We start from the raw sequence: 20368 nt of genomic DNA on the forward strand, positions 1-20368 counted from the left end.
TTGTACACATTGTTGCTTTTTTCTTCAATTAAACATATACATGATTGGTAAGTAAAAAAAATAGGAGTATAAAAACGTTTTAGGCATCTACCAAGACACGACTGTCTAAAGCTTAGTAGTTTTTTCTCTGGTGCAAAATTGAGCTGACATACTTTCATTAAATATAATAATTTCCTTAAATTAAAGAAAGAAAAAAGTCTTATGCAGTTCCAAATTGCTTTTCTGAGTGTTTTCATCTTGACAAGAGCAGGTGAATATGAACAAGTTCAAACCTATTTTTATTTTCTAGTAAATCCCAAATGCCTTAGCTTTGCAAGCTAATAGCATCCAGAAAACATGCTGATGTTGGCAGTAAAGAGAGCCCTGAGAGACACCAGGCACCAGGCTGAGTGAAAGAACACAGCATTGGGTTTTTTAAAAAGAAAAATTTAAAGTAATCAATGTAAATATTAAAACCTTAAGGTTCATCTCTCCCTAATTCCAAAATTTGAAATAATATATACTAGATGAATTAACCTGAATTTCTTTTTTAGCCTAGATCAAAATGCATTTCAGACTAAAACCAGTTGACGTGATATAAAAAGCACCAGATGTACACAGTGAAATTAACAAATAAAATTTGATCATCCAAATATTTGTTTTATGAATGTATATATAATTATATAAGTATACTTAAATTTATATAAATATAAATTTATATACATATAAATATACATATATGTATATAAATTTAAACCAGCCATGACTAATTATGAAACTGGAAATAATCCAATGTCATTACCCCTATAAAGTTGATCTAAATTCTAGATTCATACCACTTTGCTAAGAATGTGTTGCTTGAATTTTGTGACCCTTAGTAAAGCTTATCTTCCAAAGAAAAATAAATGAAAATTTTATTTTCTGTCCTTTCGATTATGTTCTTAAAAATAGTTGTCATTGTGATTGAATACTTTTCCCTCACTTTGATGTTTGCTTGTTTGATTATTTTAGTTACAAGAAAATTTCTTGTAATTAAAATATAAATAATAGATTTTTAGAATGAACTTAATTTCCCATTGGGCTGTTGAACAAATGATTGATATTGCTGGTTTTCGCACTACATGTGACTTGAAAGCACTGACATTTTGCACAGTTGCTATATTATGAATAATTATTCTGCTAAAACAACACACTACTCTTAAATGGCAGAGGAAGTGTATATGTATGGATTTTTGAACACATAGCTGAGGATCAAAGGAAAATCTATCTTTTGATAAAGATGGCAATGATGATAGTAAATATAGAATTTCCCTGTGGAAGTGCCATATAAGCTTTTAGAAGTGGATATATCTTTAACAAGAGAGAAAAATGATTAGAGTAAGTAAAACTATAAACACCTACAAGGGTCATGATCATCAAATTCTATATCAAAGTGCAGACACAGCATGGAGATATTTCAAGTACACAATGGAATATCTTTTCTTCAACCTTCATTTGGGACATATTTGGGCAAGGTTACAGAGAAATATGGGGACCTAATTCAGCTCACAGCGTTGTTTCAGAAGTTGAAGTCCCAGCTTTGTTGACAGATAGATGACTTGGGGATGCTGCTTACTTTTCATGTAGTGGTCAGGGAATGAGTTATATATAGCCTTAGTGGAGCGACCTTAGAAGCCAGGGAGGTCTAAAAGCTTGCAATACTTCTCTAAACAATTTCTTTTTATTATAATCTTATCTTTGTCAAAAAGAAATGGATCTCCCTTTCTGTGGTTCCCAGCTATATATTAAAAAATATGCTAAAGATATACTACCCCTGCCTTCAATGACTAATCCATTAATGTTGGTGAAAAGATTATTCACAACACATCAATGGAAAAAAACTTTCAGTTTATCAAGCTATATATGAAGCAAAAAATGGCAGTATCAGTCATTCATTCAACATCTTGACAGAAAATTAGGTTTACTCCAGAATCTATTTTTTAGGCTGTAACTTTAAGAAAATTTATTGGAGAGATTGCAAAGGAAATTTATTGTACCTAAATAACTGCACAAGCAATGATTCCATAGGAATATATAGAGACCAAAAAAAAGGTACATACTATTTGCTTTCTGGATTTATGCTTCTGAGGCCTTTGGGACACTCAGGTTGATATTTGCAAATGGTTGTGGGTATTCACTTATAGAACTCAGATTCAGTTCAATGATCAGTTAACAAACATACCTGAATGTCAGAAATGTGCTTGTCATGCTGAAGGTTATTGTGATACGCTGGTGAATTAAAAAGAGTGTGAACCCTATATAGGTTACAGGCTAGTGTGAAAACAGGATAATAAACTTATAATTTGAGAAAAGTACTTCAATTTTCTTAAATAAGTATACATTGTGAAAATGTTAACAAAAATGTGAACTATTATGAGACCTACTCCATCTGGGGAATATAAAAAGGCATCACTGGGGCTTTGGCATTTATGATAAGACCAGAAAGAGATATAGGCTCATAGTATTGATTTGTATGTTAGATGATTGGGCCACAGTCATAGATGGGATTTCCCAGTAATAATATTCAGAGTGAGGACAGAAAAACTAATTGCAGAGTCCTTGACTAATACCAGCATTGTATGTTGGAAAGAAAGTGAATGTAGAAAAAAGATGCCTTATAATGTAGGAGGAACAACCAGAGGTATAAAGAAAGCCAGGGGTGGAATTATAAAAAGGAAGAAGAGACTTAAGAAGAGCAGGGGGATAACCAAATCTGATCAAAATAAAAACTGAAGAGAGGCCATTGGATTTTGCAAATAGAGGATGAACAATAATCCTAACAACACTGAACAGGAAAGTGTTGAGGGAGGAGTGCTAAAGCTAGACAGTATTGGGTCAAGGAGATGAGAAATATGAGACATTAAGTACAACTGTTCTTTCTACAAAACTCATTCTGATGATGGTAATGGTAATAGTAATAAATGAAGAATAAGGAAGAGAAGACAGAATCTTCTTATATCCCTTAACATAAATCAAATTTTTTAAAAGTAATTTAGATGTATTAACTTATTTAGTCTCTACGGATGTAGTTTGTTTACACATGAAGACACTAAGGCATAGAAAGTTTAAGCAATTTGCCCAAAGGTCATAAAGCTAGTAAATCAAGGACCAGGAATTTGATCCAGGGGGTCTAAATCTAAACTCTGTGTCCTGTATCTTTATGCTAGTAAAGAAGGAAAGGTATAGAATACTAGTTCACTGAATACTTACTATCCTGAACACTTTATATACAGTATCTCAGCTAATATTAAAAGAATCCAGTGTGGAAGTTAAAATTGATATCTCCACAATTAGAGACAAGGAAACCAAAGCTTAGGAAAATTGAATAACTTCAATAACTCTAAAAGTCACATCCACATCTGCCTAATGTATTATTTCTTTCATATTTTCTACAACCTTTATTTGGTTTCTCTCTGTTTCTGGACTTTAGATTCAAAGGAGTGAATTCATTCTATTGCTCTTTTAAACACATTATTATTATCTGCCCATCAATGCACTTAATTATTAACAATGTTTTAAGTAGAGTTGCATAGATTAACATGACTTACATATAAGTCATAAAATGCCATGAAGTGGCTGAATAACATATGGCAAAACTTTTCAGCTACTACTTTACTAAAATATTAGATGACCCAACTAGCATTCTCCCTGACTACTTCACTTTGTGATTCTTTGGGCAGGTCTGCTTAATTTCTTATCTATTTCCATTTCTTTCTAAGTGTATTCACACTCTCTCTACCTTGTCTTTGGCATATTAACAAGCTCAAGAATTTATCATATTCAAACACACACACATGCGCACTATCCCAGTGTTCATTTCATTTAGCTCAGTGCTTGCTATTTAACATTCCTAAGCTTTGATTTCCTTGTCTTTAATTGTGAACTGCTGTAAAACACAAATTATGACTCTGAAGGGACATTAAGTCTCTTAGTATCATCACATATCAATTATTCTTGGAAGCTGCAAAACTGTTACAGATGTGTAATGGTTATCAAATTATCAAACATGCAACTGTAATCCAACATAAATGATGCGATGAGTATAACAAATGAGTATGTAACAAATTTCTGAGCATATGCCCATGAGGTTGTCCCCAGTCCGTATTTTCAAACTGGATAATATTAAAATCTTAGAGAGTTTTCCTCCTTTGTCATAAATTTGTTATAAAACATAGTAAGTAGGGGAAACTAACTATAAATTTCCAGATGACATTTACGTTGTTCTTTAAAGTCAACTGTCTATGAAAAATGTAAGATAAGACATTGATTTATAGTGAAAGAAAGGGGTTCAATTTCAAACTCCTGCATATGGCTAGCCAGTTATCCCAGCACCATTTATTGAATATGGAGTCCTTTCCCCATTGCTTATTTCTGCCAATGTAGTGGAAGATCAGATGTTTTGTAGGTGTGCAGCCTTATTTTGGGGCTCTGTCTTCTGTTTCATTGCTCTATGTCTCTGCTTTTGTACCAGTGACATGCTGTTTAGGTTGCTGTAGCCTTGTAGTACAGTTTAAATTCACGTACAGTAATGCCTCCAGGCTTGTTTTTATTTGTTTGTTTTGTTTTTTCTTAGGATTGCTTTGGCTATTTGGTATCTTTTAAAATTCCACTTGAATTGTAAAACAATTTTTCTTTCTAATTCTTTGAAGAATGTAATTAGTAGTTTGATAAGAATAGCATTAAATCTGTAAACTGTCTTGGGCAGGATGGCCATTTTAACAATATTGATTCTCCTATCTATGAACATCAACCATTTTTCCACTTGTTTGTGTAATGTCTGATTTATTTGAGCAGTGTTTTGTAATTCTCATTGTCTAGGTCTTTTGTCTCCTTGGTTAGCTATGTCCCTAGGTATTTTATTCTTTTTGTGGCTATTGTGAATGAGATTGTGTTATTGATTTGGTTCTCAGCTTGGGCATTGTTGGTATATAGAAATGCTAGTGATTTTTAAACATTGATTCTGTATCCTGAAACTTTGCTGAAATTGTTTATCAGATCTAGAAGCCTTTGGGCAGATACTATGGGATTTTCTAGGTATAGAATCATATCATCTGCAAACAGGGACAGTTTGACTTCTTCGCTTCCTACTTGGATACCTTTATTTCTTTCTCTTGCCTGATTGCTCTGGATAGGACTGTCAGTCCTAGGTACAATAGGAGTGGTGAGAGTAGGCATCTTTGTCTCATTCTGGTTTTCAAGGTGAATGCTTCCAACTTTTGCTCCATTCAGCATGATGTTGGCTGTGGGTTTTTCAAAGACAGTTCTTATTATTTTGAAGTATATTCCTTCAATGCCTAATTTGTTGAGGGTTTTTAACATAAGGGAATGTCAGATTCTATTGAAAGCATTTTCTGCATCTATGGAGATGATCACGTGGTCTTTGTTTAGTTCTGTTTATGTAGTGAATCACATTTATTGATTTGCGTATGTTGAACTAACATTGCATCCCAGAGATAAAGTTGACTTAATCATGGTGGATTTGTTTTTTGATATGCTGCTGGATTTGCTTTGCTAGTATTTTGTTGAGTATTTTTGCATCTATGTTCATCAAGGACATTGGCCTGAAGATTTTGTGTGTGTGTGTGTGTATGTGTGTGTATGTGTGTGTGTCTGCCAGGTGTTGGTATTAGGATGATGCTGGCTTCACAGAAGTAGTTTGGGAGGAGTCCCTTCTCCTAAATTTTTTGTAATAGTTTCGGTAGTAATGGTACCATCTCTTCTTTATACATTTTGTAGAATTTGGCTGTGAATCTGTCTGGTTCTGGACTTTATGTCCACCAATGGTAGACTGGATAAAGAGAATGTGGTACATATACATCATGGAATACTATGTCCTTTTCAGCAACAATACAGCTAAAGGGTATTATCCTAAGCAAAGTAATACAGAAACAGAAAACCAAACACTGCATGTTCTCACTTGTAAGTGGGAGCTAAACACTGAGTACAAATGGACACAAAGAAGGGAACAAAAAACACCAGGGCCTACTTGAAGGTAGAGGGTGGGAGGAGAGTGAGGATTGAAAAACAAACTATTAGATACTCTGCTTATTACTGGAGTGACAAAATAATCTGTACATAAACTTCCGTAACATGCAGTTTACCTATATAACAAACCTGCACATTTACCCTTAAGCCTAAAATAAAAGTGAAAGAAATAAAACACTTATTTATATGGGATTTTGTTTCATTTTATCACATGAACATTTTATTCATTTGAAAAATTAATCAAGTTCCCAAGTTCAATATTAAATCTAATAATAGAAAGATTTTATATGATTTATATAATTTTAATATAATATGGATAATTTCTTTGATATGAAATTATTACTTGACTTTTTAGATAGCCTGTAAATATATCTTTATCTCTACATGGATAACAAGAAAGACAATATACTATATTTGTCAAACATCAATGTGCATTAATAGTAAATTTGTCAGAATGGTCATTTAATAACACCATTTCAGGTCAATTAATACAACATTCTTTATTTGCACAAATATGTAAGTACAGAAATTACAATACTGAGCATAAGGTATATATTTCTCCTAGATGTTTTGTTTATTTATAGTTATGAGAGGAAAGCCTACAAATACATGGTCTAAGAACATTTGAGATGCAAGGGTTGTTACGCAACTGTTCATTTTTGGTTTATTCCGTCTATTAATCTGCAAGTATAACATATTATGTCATTACAAGAAACAGGGTGCATATTATGGAATATTTAAATCTTTTTTTTTTTTTTTGATGAGCACGGTGAAATAATACAGTCATATTTGACAGTGTCACTGACTGGTGAGCCAGACAAGATAAGCTCTTCAATCAAAAAACATATTAGAATTCTGTGAAAGGCAGGGATTGTAATGAAATAGCATGGGATTTTGCATTTGCCAGCTGAGCTCTCATCCAGAAAAAAAACCTTTGAGCTTAGGTTTCCTTATCAATGAAATGCTGTGAGGACTGACATACAATTTACACATTTTGGTACAAATTTAGCACTGGGTCTTGAATAGTAAGGGCGCAGAGGTAGCCACTACTGTATTTTAACCCTCAACATTATACATTTTCATTTATAAATATGTATTTCAATGTAATCTCATACTATCACATAACAACTTTAAAATCAATTTTAACCACTGTTCAGAAATTCTAGTTGACTTTTTAAAAATAACTTTTTATTTTGAAATAGTTTGTGACTCAGAAGAAATTGCAACAGTGCAGAGTTCCCATATACTCTGTACCCAGCTTCCCCTAATGTAGTATCTTATATAAACATAGTCTATTGTCAAAACCGGTAAATTGATGTTGGTATAATATTATTAACTCAGATACAGACCTTTGAATCGACTTTCAGCATGTATTATTTTGTGTATTATTCTCATTAATGTAATATATGCCAAAGGCATAAATACCTGTATAAATCAGGCTGTCAGCCAGATTAAACTATTTAAAGCACTCATAGTGGTAGCCAAGATGCAGCATGTATCAAGCCTATGGTTTGGAGGAATCATCTAGCTAGACCAAATCATTTTTCTATCATGATCAAAAAATCATTTGTACTTTAACAATATTTTGGTATTTTCATTTGAAAACATGATACTTGGTAACAAATCTTGGCACTTATCAGCTGAGTAAATTTGGGCAGGTATTTTGATTTTTCTTTACCTTAGTTTCCTTTTCTAGAAAAAGGAGACCATGATATTATACTACCATATAGTGGTTTTGGTAAAATAAGTTAATATAAGAGTGCTAGTAATTTATCTATTGTCTTTTACCTCCAGGCTTACTATTCTGTTCTCTGCCCTGCGATACTGAGACAGGGACTCTGAAAAATAAGTGTCTCAAACTTCTGTGTCAGAGGAAGGCCAAACACATCTATACTAGTTAGGTTCCTCCATTGTGAAATCCAAGCAGGAAAGGATGGGAGAAGATGCTATTTTCATGTTTTCAAGTGTTGGTCAGTACATTTCATCAGCTAGCTTATAGCATTCTTCCCTTGCCCCTGCAGGAGTTCCAACAATATCAACACTGCACCCCTTTGACAATCAAAGTGTTTCTTGGCCCATATTTCCTCTCCTAGAGAGTGACACACCTTCACATTGAGCATTTACTGGGTCATATCCCTTTTCAGATACCTGAGCATCAACTGTGTCATTTTCCCCAGAGAGCCAAGCACCATCCCTGTAGGTCCTGCTAAGTCCCAGGTTCTGGTCATGTCACTTCTTCCTTTGTTTTCCCTCAGATCTAGTGGTAGTAGATGTTTTATGCAATATTCTAGATGAATCCAGCATTCTTTTTGGTTATTTAGCTTCCTGATACTTTTCTAACCAACTCTGTGTATTAAATTTATTTTTGATATACCTAATGGGGCTTGGTATCCTAATTGGACTTACAGTACTAGGTACTGTACTACCACAATAGGACTACGTTACTTGGTATCAGGAGTAGTGCCAGGGAGAAAGATACTCACATCTAGGATTTGGTATTGGTTTGTTTGTCTTTGACCTGGAGTCAAAGCCAGTTTTGGCTAGGCTACTGGACAATGGCAATGGGAAGTAGTATTCTGACAATATCACATGTAGTAGCATCACCATTAATTAAATTATCACCACAAGTTGTCTGGGGTAAGATAATCAGTTAAAAACAATGCTTTGAAGCCAGATGTGGTGGCTCATGCCTGTAATCCCAGCACTTTGGAAGGCCAAGGTAGGTAGATCACTTAAGGTCAGGAATTTGAGACCAGTCTGACCAATATGGTGAAACCCTGTCTCTACTAAAAACACAAAAATTAGCCAGAAATGGTGGTGCACGCCTGTAATTCTAGCTGGTCAGGAGGCCGAGGTGGAAGAATTGCCCGAACCAGGAGGCAGAGGTTGCAGTGAACGGAGATCACACGACTGCACTTCAGCCTGAGAGGCAGAGCAAGACTCCACCTCAAAAAAAAAAAAAAAAAGATTGATGCTTTGAGAAAACAAGTGACCACTGAACTTGACTGTGATGGTAGAAACACTGATGGTAAAGACTTTAAGGCATGGTTGTAGTTTCTAACTACACTGTAGAGTTTAAGAAAAGAAAATGAAAAACTGAGGGATTTAAATGATCGGTTAATAATATATCAGAGAACCAGAGACATTTTGTGATAATCTTAAATTAATCTCAAATTTTTATAGCCAAAGTGAATATATAGTTAAAAATTAGACCTATATTTTAAATATATAGGTTACAGAAATTATATGTAAGTCTCTTCTGTGATTATTGAGGCATTGATTAGGAAGTAGTGGGAACTTGAGGCTTGGAATAGTAACATCAGTTCTATTAGAATAAAACTGAGAATTTTAAACTGCTAAGTCTTTTTGACTCACCCTTTCTGACAGAAGCAGCCCAGCCCCTTCTCACTTGAATGTAGATACAGTCTTCCTGTGCTTAAAGATCTTTGTAACCAAACTTGAAGCTGTTGCCTTGCAAGAGGGAAGTTATTTTCCCAAAGACCTAGTGTATTATCTCTCATTGCTTTTAGATTTATAGTGTTGGAGCTCAGCATGCTCCAGGGAGGATAAGTGCAAAGTCTGACATAGAAGGAAACATCTTTTACTCCAGAAGAATTGTAAAACTTTGTAATTTTTTATATATGGAATCCTGAAGAACACATGTGTGATGGTCAATTTTAGATGTCAGCTTGACTGGATTAAAGGATACACAGTTGGTGAAGCATTATTTCTGGGTTTGGCTCTAAAAGTTTTTCCAGAAGAAACTGCCATTTGAATTAGTGGACTAAGTGAGGAAGATTCACCCTCACCCAGTGTAGGTGGCACCATCCAATTCTCTGAAGGTCCGGATAGAATAATAAAAGACAGAGGAAAGGCAAATTCTCTTCCCTGACCCTCTCTATCTCTCCCTATTTAAGCTTAGACATCCATTTACTCCTGCCCTTGGACATCAGAACTCCAAGTTCTCTGGTCTTCAGACCTTAGGACTTGCACCAGTGGCCCTCAGAGTCTCAGTCTGAGGCCAAACGCATGAGATTTATACCACTGGCTACCCCGGTTCTCAGTCCTTCTGACTTGGACTGAGCCACACTACTGGCTTCCCTGGTTCTACAGTTGGCCGATGACCTATTGTAGGAATTCTCAGAGTTTGTAATCATGTGAGCCAAGTCCCTTGTTAAATCTCCTCTCATCTATCCATCTTTCCATCTGTCTTTCATTCTATCATCTATTGTTGGTTCTGTTTCTCTGGAGAACCCCTACCAATGCAACATGTTCAGGCAGTTCAGGCAGGAATGAGCATACCTTTGATTGGTCCAATTTATAGGTATAGTGGTACATGAACAGATATTTTGGATTTAATGTATTTAGTTTAAGGAGTTTGCTTGAATGCTTGGCTGAAACCCTTGGTCAGTGGTAGCCTAATGTTAATAAGAGTAAGATGCTAAAAATTCCCTGGGATAATACAGAGAAAACAATCCAAAGGCTTAAATACATGAAAATATAGAGGTGGATTTTATCATCTGCATTCTGCATATTAATTCCCTATTACATCCCCTGAGGAAGACCAGAAGCTCTCCTTTCAGTAAAGCAGTGGGAAATGAGGGAGCATGAGCATCCTTGAAAAGCTCTGGGTGGCTGCCTCTGTAGGCTGAGGATAATGATGAGAGTTGCTGTTATTGAGATGAGTTCCCTAATTTCAATCAGGATGATGGGACCCCAACTGATATAATAGGCAAGCTCTCTAGTAGAATACCTGCCATAGAGTAAATAATCTATAAATGTTAACTAACATCAATCATATATTTTTAGTTTCCTGATTGAAGAATATTACCTTCCATTTTGCTAACAAGAATGCTGTTGTCGTCCAGTACAATAACCAATAGTAAAGATGTACCATTGGATATATAATACAATTTATATAAGTTAAATTATGCATCTACATATTCTTAGCATTCTCAGTTGAAAAAATGAGAAATATTATTGCCAACTTCAGGTAAAAGAACTGAATGTTCATTTAGATTGTTTAAATGCTTTAATATTAATGAAAGGAATGGATATTTTCAATACATAAGTGGTAATTATTTATAGGAGTGACTGAATTTGTTCCTCTAATTTAAGGACAATGGGCCTCTATTTTGTTAGTCTACATGAGTGGTCATGATAGAGGCATCTTGAAGATTTGTGAAGGTATTCTTATTCCTACAGTAATAGAGATGAGATACTACTGGCATTAGTGAATAGGGGCTAGGGATGTTATACGTCCTGTAAATCATGGAACTATATTCTGTCCAGCATTATTTTTAAACATCCTGCCATATTAAACCCACTACAAATATAAATCAATAATATCTAATTTTAAAATAAGTTTTTTAAGTCCAATTTTAATAAGAATTCCAAGACTATAGAGAAAGCTTGTGATGAAGAAGAAAGCTTAATTTTTGAGAAGACTTTTTTTTTTTTTTTTTTGAGAAGGAGTCTTGCTCAGTTGCCTTGACTGGAGTACAGTGGCACAATCTGGGCTTACTGCAAGTTCTGCCTCCCGAGTTCACGCCATTCTCCCGCCTCAGCCTCCCAAGTAGCTGGGACTACAGGTGCCCGCCACCTCGCCCGGCTGATGTTTTGTATTTTTAGTAGAGACGGGGTTTCACCGTGTTAGCCAAGATGGTCTCGATCTCCTGACCTTGTGATCCACCTGCCTTGGCCTCTCAAAGTGCTGGGATTACAGACGTGAGCCACTGTGCCCCACCAGACTTTTTAAAAAATTATTGAATAATGTATTAACTTGTACCATACCGTTTATTCTATGGTATAATGGCATTAGCAACTAAATAAAAATTGAAAATATTTTAGCCTGATAACACACTTAGTACAAAATCAGTAAGTCCTATTGAAAATATTTAACAGAGAAATATGTTTTTTAATAAACTTAAAATAAAATATTTTTAAATTAGCATGGACATGTCAGACCCAGAGTTTCTTTATATTTCACTAATAGATATTATTGTAAAAATCTTACATTATTACTAGTCTCCTGACTTTTAATTTATTTAGCATTGTAGTGGAACAGCTACAATAGGATTATTTATTGAGATTATTTTTAAAAGTATACTAGGAGCTTTATGTTTTTAATCATACAGATCGATTATATTACTTACAAATTTTATTTCAGAGTAGTCAAAGGCAGCATTGGGTCTTACAGGTCCATGCCTACAGCTGTGTATGTAATACTATATTAACATTTTAAAGCTCTTGTTATATGCTATGCACAGGGCTAATAACTATTCATGTGAAACTTCTGTTGATTCTTGTAACTAACACTTTGAAATCAATGCTTCTATTATTCATTTATGCTTTTGGTCTCAAGTATTTTAATGTAACAAATATTTTAACTTAACATGTTCAAAACTGAACTCCTGAACTTTCTCCCCAAACTGACCATCTCAGTTAATGGGAACACAATGCTTCAAGGAGGAATGAACAAAAACAAAACATCAAAATCAACCAAACAAATACAAATAAACAAAACAGAACAATAACAGCACTTTAATCCATGTTTGACATGTCTTATTCTTATAACTCCATCTGTTAGGAAATGATATTGACTCTCTATTCAAATTATACTCAAAATACAACCAGAATCCTGCCACTTCCTAACATCTCCGTGCTACTTTGGCTCAAGAACCATTTTTTCTCTCTCTCTTTCTCTCCTTAATTATAGCAATATGCTTCTAACTGGTTTCCTTGCTTCTCTACTCTAGTCTCTGAATGTCTATTTTTGAGACAGCAGTGGCCCCTTTGAAACATAATTCAGATCATGACCTGTTCCTGCTTAAAGTACTCTGTGACAACTTTCAGATCACGACCTGTTCCTGCTCAGTCTTCCATGAAAACGTTTTATTCTATCTTGAGGTAAAAGCAGAAATCCTAACAATGGCCTGCAAGGTCCTGTATTGCTGGCACCTGTAAACTCCATAATTTTATATTGTATTTCTCTTCCCTTGTCACTTCACTGTGAATACACTGGCCATGCTGCACGTCTTCATTCACATCTCAAGGTCTTTGAATTCACTGTTTCCTCTGTCTGGCAGGCTTCTTCCTCAAGAATTGTTCTTCACCTTCAAGTTTTTGCTCAAATGTTTCCTTTTCCTTGAAGATTATGTTGGCCAGTCTTCTAAAAATTGAGAGGACATACTTCTCAGCACTAGTACCCTAAACCCTGCTTATTTTTCCCCCCAAAGATTTTCTTTTGACAAAGGTTTTGCTTTTACAAACCTACATATACTGTTTGTAAAAGCAAAAATTGCAGTTAAGTTAAATAGGTAAGAATGACTTCATTCAAGGCTATTGCAATAAGGTAGAGATACCAAAGCACAGTCTGAACTCAATTTTACTGAAACAGAGGACTGAAGAGTTTTTAAGAGCTGGAGTGGGAGAAATAAAAGGCCCTCTGTGTTTGCTAATTGAGCTTACTGTAAGAAAAAGTAAACTGTTTAAAATTTTCACGCTATGAGGTAGTATTACAACTTGGATCAAGGTACACATTTAAGTCAGGCTCCTATGCTCCCAAAGAGAGCCGGAGATAGAGGCACTATCTTTCTTGACAATTACATTTCAAAGTGTAAAAAAAAAAAATTTCAAAAAAAAAGATAGCCCTGGGTTGTAAAACTGGCAAAAGGCTATCAGAATATTTATATCTAAAAGGAGCAGATAAGGAATTTGCAATTACAAATTTTCTAAGGTAAATGCTCTAAGACAAAGGAGTGGAGGAACGTCAGTGGTTAGGTCATCCGGGTTCTGTAAGGACCTGGGAGAAAGGGCAGTTGGGGGCCTTGATGCAAGAAGAAGACTGTCTAAAGTTTAGTCAAGCTGAGGAGAATGGTAAGGCTGTCTCGGTTATTTTAGGTTGTCTGTTGCCCTCACCCTCACATCTGAAGCAGGGTATTTTTGTCTGTTTTGTTCACTGCTGTTTGAAAAAATACTGGGAAAAACTCCTTCTGCTGAATGGGACTGAGGTAATGATATAATTTGTGCATTTTAATATGGTACAATATTTAAAGTAGAGAAATAACTTGGTTGTGAAAAGGTATTAAGTTAAAAGACTAATATTGGAAAAGATAAAATTTAATTTATAATTGTTGAAGACTAGACATGTAAATACTAGCAAACACTGGTAGACATGTTTTATTTAACATGTTTTTCAATCTGTTTGTCCATCTGGTTCTTTAGCCAGCATTTATTTCCTATCATACTGGGAACTCAAATTGAGAACTTGATTGAATTGAAAGATGTATAATTCTTCTTTTGCTATAATATCATTTATTTCTTAAACTTTTTTTTAAGTCCTGATCATCAGAGCACACTGATCATCAGAGCACACTGATATAGTGATGGAAAGGCTTTTCTATGTTCCAGCAGATTTTATTTGTGCAACTATTTTAAACAAATTGAATAATTGCAGTCTAAACCTATCACTGGGCTGTATTTATCAGCTGTCAAGAATGGAACGATACAACAAAGCAGGCAGTTGTGAAGTTAATACATAAACTCTGACTTAAGATTGACTTTAGAAAAAGGCAGATATACTTATTATGGAAAAATTATGTATTTCCTCAGATGGAAAATTTACAGGTAAAGAAAGGCATATTTAAATAATATAAACAGTGCTAAATTCAAAGCATATTTATTATCAAGAGATAAGGCATCATATGGCCCAGCTATTTTAGATTTTATTTTGCCATCTTGATACTACAGTATGTAGATATTAATGAAAAATAAAGAAATTCTACAATTTATTAAAGTATTGTTTTATTTGTTAGATTCATGAGTTTTAGGGTTTATTACGAATATTTATATTTTGAGAAGCCCAACATGTCCTATGATGATTTGAGCTTAGAATATGTGTAAACCATTCATGTTCACAATAATGTACAATTTTGTATATATTTTACATATTAAACACAATAGGAAAACTTCATGTATATTATTTCTGAAACAGAGGATGGTATTAAACCAGAACAGAGCTTGTTGGTGACAGTTCCTAGTATTTTACAAAAATAAAAAAAATGAGACTCCAAAGGGTTAAGGAGTTTGCACAAGGTCACATAATTAGTTAAATGAGAGAGAGTCAAGAGTAAAGGTTTCTAGTCTGCTCTGGGGTAGTCATTGCATAGTGCTCTTGGTAAGTGCTGTAATGAAGTACTCATGTGGCTTAAGAAAGCTTATGCCAGTGCTGACTTCTCATTTATTTTGTGCTCCATATCAGTTTTAAAACCTCTCTTCTGGTACTCAAAGGAAGGGCATACTTTGTTAAAGGAAATTAATATTACCATCATCATTCAATATTATCTTCAGGAAACAAAGCCACCCCCATTGTTCAAATCCTCAGATGCTTATATTCGGAATAAGCACATTCTAATTATCAGCAAATGGTTAACCTTACAGATTCCTTTGTAATTGCTCTTAATTCTTAATTGATGAGCTATAAATACTCAAAAGAGCTTTTAAATGAGACCTACACTTATTTCTCCTTGAGAAAAGAAGGATTACAACACAATTTGACATGCTATAAAATATTCATCAGTAAGGTAGCCTCTTTGCTATTGAAAACAAAAAGAAGCGGAGGCTTGGATTCTGTAGTTTAGCTACAGAAATGAATTTCAAATGCATTTCAAAATGCTTAATTTTAACTCTTCTTCATTCTCTGAAACTCTCTAGAGGAAATGTGTATGAGTTATGAAAAAACAGTGTTAAAATCACAAAATTGATCTGAAGTTTCATAGCCAATAAGACCTTCCCCTGATGTCCTCTGATTGTGCAAGCTACTCTCAAATATCCCACATTTTTTAAAGGAGAGACATATGGAATACCTGAGTAACCTCTATTTTTTTCCATACAAATTATTTTAGAAGTGATTTCCACTCTGGATTTTGAGAAACAAAATGATATCTAATAGGCGATAAGAAGACATAGGAAAACAAATTAAATAAAACCATTGGAACTGAATGCATTTTTTATTAGATATATAAATCTTCTGTTCTTTTATTAAGTTCTGAAAAGATTTGTTAAACTTTCCTTGATTTGAGAAACACTTCAGAATTGTAATAAAAAAGATGAATGGATTTTAATCCAGTTTTCATAATGATACAATGGGTTGATTGCAGCATTTTGATGTGGGGAATATAAAGATACTATAAAAGGAGATTTATTTTTAAATTACAATTCTTGAAGGTTATAATAGGTTCTGTAGTACATTCAATTGTCATTAACCACTGGGTTTCCTCTTTAATATTTGTCTATCAAATGATCAATTTTTAATTCAGATGAATTATCAAGAACACATTTTTTAAAAAAACATCAAAAACGATAAAAAAAATCTTGAAAACATTGCATTCTTGTTACATATAAAACCATAGGCATAATAAATAAAAAAGCAATATTGCTATATTTACTCTAATTATATTTTTGAGGCTGTGTTTTACATAGTATCCTCTTTTTTGAGACCTAAAGAAAAAATTTTCTCCATTTTTAAGCCAAAATTTGATGTGTTTTCATAAGACTCTCATATATTTTACCCCACTGACATTGTGAATTGTGTGTGTGTGTGTGTGTGTGTGTGCGCTTGTCCCTGAAAAACATAGATTCACATTTGTAACTCAATTCTAGTAACAGTAAAGGTCTATAATGTATTCCAGTGGGGAAGGGGAGGGCACCACTCTGCTCCCATTGGTTACCAGTAATTACCCAAATTACTCATGTTTCAGGTTTCATTTAGTAGAACTTCCTTTCCTCCCTTCTGACTCACTGATTCAGTCACATGAACTGAACTAGAGCTATCTAGTTTCATCCATCTTCTTCCATTCACTCAACAAATGTAAGTTGAGAGCTTAGTACATGTCAAGCTCTCTTGAAGGTCTTGTAACTATAGAGGTAAGGAAAAGTGGAAAATTCCTTCCCCTCATAAAACTTAAAATCTAGAGAGGAAAAGCAGACAATAAACAAACACAAAATGTATTTTTCAACTGGTATTCGGTACAATAACATTTACTAAAGAGGTTAAAGGAATGTGTTAAACATGGTATTCATGAAAGTCCTCTCTGATTAGGTGACACAAGTAGGAACCTATAGGAAGAAAAGGTTTGAACTGTGGGGATTTTTGGGAAAATATGCTTGGCTTATTCAAGTAAAGCAAGGAAGTCAATGTGGCTAGAATGAAGTGAGGTAGGTGACAGTAATAGAAGTAAAACTATGAGATTATGTATAGTTTTATGAAGACTTTAGCTTTTCCTTTGAATGCTATAGTAAACTGCTGGAAGGTGTTGAACAATCGTGTTAACATTTGATTTATGTTTCTAAGGATCATTCTCAGTGCTGTTTGGAGAAGAGTCTTTAGAAGTGCAATGGTGGAGAACAGAGATCACTTAAGATACTATCGAAATTCTCCAAGCTGCTAGAAGTAAAAGTGGTAGGATGTAATTGCATTTGGGTATATTTTGAAATGTGGTGATTGATTAGATGTAGAAAGTGAAAGAAAGATGTTTCAAGGATCACACTAGCTTTGGAGCCTGAACAACCAGTATAATGGAGTTGGCATATATTGAGTTGGGGAGACTGTGAAAAGAGCAGGTTTGGAAGGAGTATGGAGAGTTTTTCTTTGGACATGCTAATTTTGAGATACCTAATAGACTGCCAAGCAATTTTAGTAGTCATTTGGATAAAAAGTCTAATACAAGGAATAAGTCTCAATTGGAAATATAAATTTGTAATCATCAAATTTTCAGATGATTTTTAAAGACATGGTAAGCGCATATACTTTATTCAGACAGCATAGACAGAGAAGATGTGGAAACCATACCAAAATTTAAAGTTGGTGAATAAAGGGGAACCAGCATTTTTTAAAAATTTAAAATCGTTGATTAGAAGAAAAAATAAGAGAAAACAAATTTCCTGGATTAAACAATTGATAAAGTGATGGCATCTTAGTTTGAGCTCCCTTGAAAGCAGAGCCTGAGATAAGAACTGCGAAAGGATAGTTTATTTGGGACATTATCATGAAGCCAGAATGACGGAATGGCAAGAATGATACAGGGAAAGATAACATAGAGGTGCATTATTAATCTGGTTACCACTGTGGAAACTAGGGCTTCTCAGAATTATCCAAAGCTCCCCTTCCTCAGTTCCCATTCTTCATTGATGGAGGATTGCTCTCTGGAGCATTGACTTCCCTATCTTACCTGGCTTCTTAAGTACATGGCTTCATGAAGTCCCTGAGATTGAAAGCAGAATAACAGTTGGATTTAGGTTGAGGTGGAATAGTTCCAGAATGAGTCTGAACTTTCAAAGCACTGTCTAATGATGCTGCAGCTGAAATCAGAGCCAGCAAGGGAATGGGATGTGGGGGTAGGTCATGAGACACCAGGGGAAATTACTGAAATATCTGACCTAAAGTAGCTAATATTAGCATTTTACTCCCACAGCCATACGGATGGATTTATGGCTGGCTGTATGACACAACCTGAGCCAGAGTCTTTCTCTAATTTTAATTTGTCCTGTAAGGAAATAACCTTTGCCTTCTATTTGTTCATTTATGAGTTTATAAACTCTTGGCCAACTAAAACCATTCTCCTATTACAAGGAAATCACTATAGCCATAGGAAAAAATCAATAAAAGAGAATAAAGAGACAACACACAAATTGGGAGAAAATATTTACAAAGCATACATTTAACAAGGGGCTAATATCTAAAACATATGAGGAACTCAAACAACTCAACAGCAAAGAAACAAATAACCCAATTAAAAAGTTGGCAAAGGACCTGAACAGATGTCTTTCAAAAAAATTGAGAAATGGCCAACAGATATATGAGAAAATGCTCAATATCTCCAATATTCAGGGAAATGCAAATTAAAACCACAATGAGATACCAACTCACATCTGTTAGAATTGCTATTAGAAAAATGACAAATGATACCAAGTGTCAGCAAGGATGTGGAAAATAGGGAACTCTTGTACACTGTTGGTGGAAATGTAACTTAGTACAGCTATTTTGGTATTATGGAGATTTCTTGGAAAACTAAAAATAAGATTACCATATGATCCAACAATCTCATCTTTGAGTATGCAGTGAAAGCAACTGACATTAGTATGTTGAATAGATATCTGCCTTATTATACTTATTTCAGCATTATTTACAATTGCCAAGATATGGAAGTGTCCTAAGTAACCATCCGTAGATGAATAAATAAAGAAAATGTGATATTGTATACGCAACGGAATATTATACTGACTTAAAACAGAAGGAAATGCCATCATTTGTAACAACATGGATGGAACTGGAGGACACTATGATACATTAAGTAAGTCAGGTACAGAAAGAAAAATATTGTATGATCTCATTTACATGTATCATCTAAGAAAATCAACCTCATGAAAACACAACAGAAGGGTGGTTACCAGAGGCTGGTCAGGGAAGGAGGAGGGATGAGGAGAGAGAAAGTGTTTATCAAAATGTTCAAAGTCTCAGTTAGACTACAGGAATAAGTTTGAGTGATCTATTGCACAACACAGTGACCACAGTTAATTATAATATATTGTATATTTCAAAATTCCTGAAAGTATAAATTTTTAATATTCTCACCTCAAAAAATGACAAATTAATTAGGTGATAGTATGTTAATTAGCTTGATTAAACTTCTTCAATGAATACAATAGAACAAAAATCATGTTGTACCCCATAACAATATACAATTATTATTTGTCAATTAAGAATAATTTTTTAGGCGGGGCGCGGTGCCTCACACCTGCAATCCCAGCACTTTGGGAGGCCGAGCGGGCGGATCACAAGGTCAGGAGATCGAGACCACGGTGAAACCCGATCTCTACTAAAAATACAAAAAACTAGCCGGGCGCGGTGGCGGGCGCCTGTAGTCACAGCTACTCGGGAGACTGAGGGAGGAGAATGGCGTGAACCTGGGAGGCGGAGCTTGCAGTGAGCCAAGATTGCGCCACTGCACTCCAGCCAGGGGGACAGAGCTAGACTGCGTCTCCAAAAAAAAAAACAAAAAACAAAACAAAAAAGAAAAGAATAATTTTTTAAATGAAAGAAGAAAAAATATGAATGTAGATAATCTTAAAACTGTTCCTGTCTCTCGATCCAGTGACTGATGACTTCAGAGTTGCTCTCATCTTCATGTTTCATAATGATGGCTTCTTTAGTCTGAGCTACCTTGATGTTCTATAGCAACTCTCATTTATAATTAACGTAGCTTGAGCTGCTTTTCTGTTAACAATTAGAATCCTGACATATACAAAGAATTCTGTCATACATTACCTTTAAGAATATGTTCTACTTTCATTTTTATATTTATTC

The sequence above is a fragment of the Piliocolobus tephrosceles genome, chromosome 6 (assembly GCF_002776525.5).
Source record: "Piliocolobus tephrosceles isolate RC106 chromosome 6, ASM277652v3, whole genome shotgun sequence".
Classification (NCBI taxonomy): domain Eukaryota; kingdom Metazoa; phylum Chordata; class Mammalia; order Primates; family Cercopithecidae; genus Piliocolobus; species Piliocolobus tephrosceles.